This window comes from Triticum aestivum, unplaced genomic scaffold, assembly GCF_018294505.1.
Source record: "Triticum aestivum cultivar Chinese Spring unplaced genomic scaffold, IWGSC CS RefSeq v2.1 scaffold5109, whole genome shotgun sequence".
Taxonomy (NCBI): Eukaryota; Viridiplantae; Streptophyta; class Magnoliopsida; order Poales; family Poaceae; genus Triticum; species Triticum aestivum.
The window spans coordinates 1-676 of record NW_025309022.1 but is presented as its reverse complement, the minus strand read 5'-3'; the positions used below and the strand labels follow the sequence as shown (position 1 = coordinate 676).

The following is a 676-nucleotide window of genomic DNA, read 5'->3' as shown; positions in this document are numbered from 1 at the left end:
CATGGTTTCGACCCCTTTCAGAACACGCTTGCCGCCGCTAGACGCGTGAATAATGAGCAGCGAGCTAAAACTTACCGTAAACGTGCAAAATAATAAAACGTGCTAAACATACGTCGCGCTCGTGCGTTTTGTTTTGCACGCGGTGCAAAAAAATTAAAAAGGGAATGCAACACGAGGACTTCCCAGGAGGTCACCCATCCTAGTACTACTCTCGCCCAAGCACGCTTAACTTCGGAGTTCTGATGGGATCCGGTGCTTTAGTGCTGGTATGATCGCATCCGACATGTTACCCCCGTCTTCGTCCCTTATGCTTGCCCCTCCCAGCTCCACTACACACACGATTGCACATTCCTTTGGCCGCTCCCGCTCAACTACGGAGACGAGTTTTACCACGGTTCAACTGCACCAGTGCCTATTTACCATGGTTTCGACCCCTTTCAGAACACGCTTGCCGCCGCTAGACGCGTGAATAATGTGCAGCGAGCTAAAACTTACCGCAAAAGTGCAAAATAATAAAACGTGCTAAACATACGTCGCGCTCGTGCGTTTTGTTTTGCACGCGGTGCAAAAAAATTAAAAAGGGAATGCAACACGAGGACTTCCCAGGAGGTCACCCATCCTAGTACTACTCTCGCCCAAGCACGCTTAACTTCGGAGTTCTGATGGGATCCGGTGC

The 676-nt window shown here is 50.1% G+C and overlaps 1 non-coding gene and 1 pseudogene across 1 annotated transcript; both read right to left on the bottom strand.

Annotated features, from left to right (window-relative positions):
• Positions 1 to 161: 161 nt before the first annotated feature.
• On the bottom strand, positions 162 to 280 carry LOC123179628 (5S ribosomal RNA). The gene has a single exon (XR_006490511.1). It is a non-coding gene; the product is annotated as a 5S ribosomal RNA (ribosomal RNA).
• A 301-nt stretch (positions 281 to 581) lies between these two features.
• On the bottom strand, positions 582 to 676 carry LOC123179629 (uncharacterized; annotated as a pseudogene).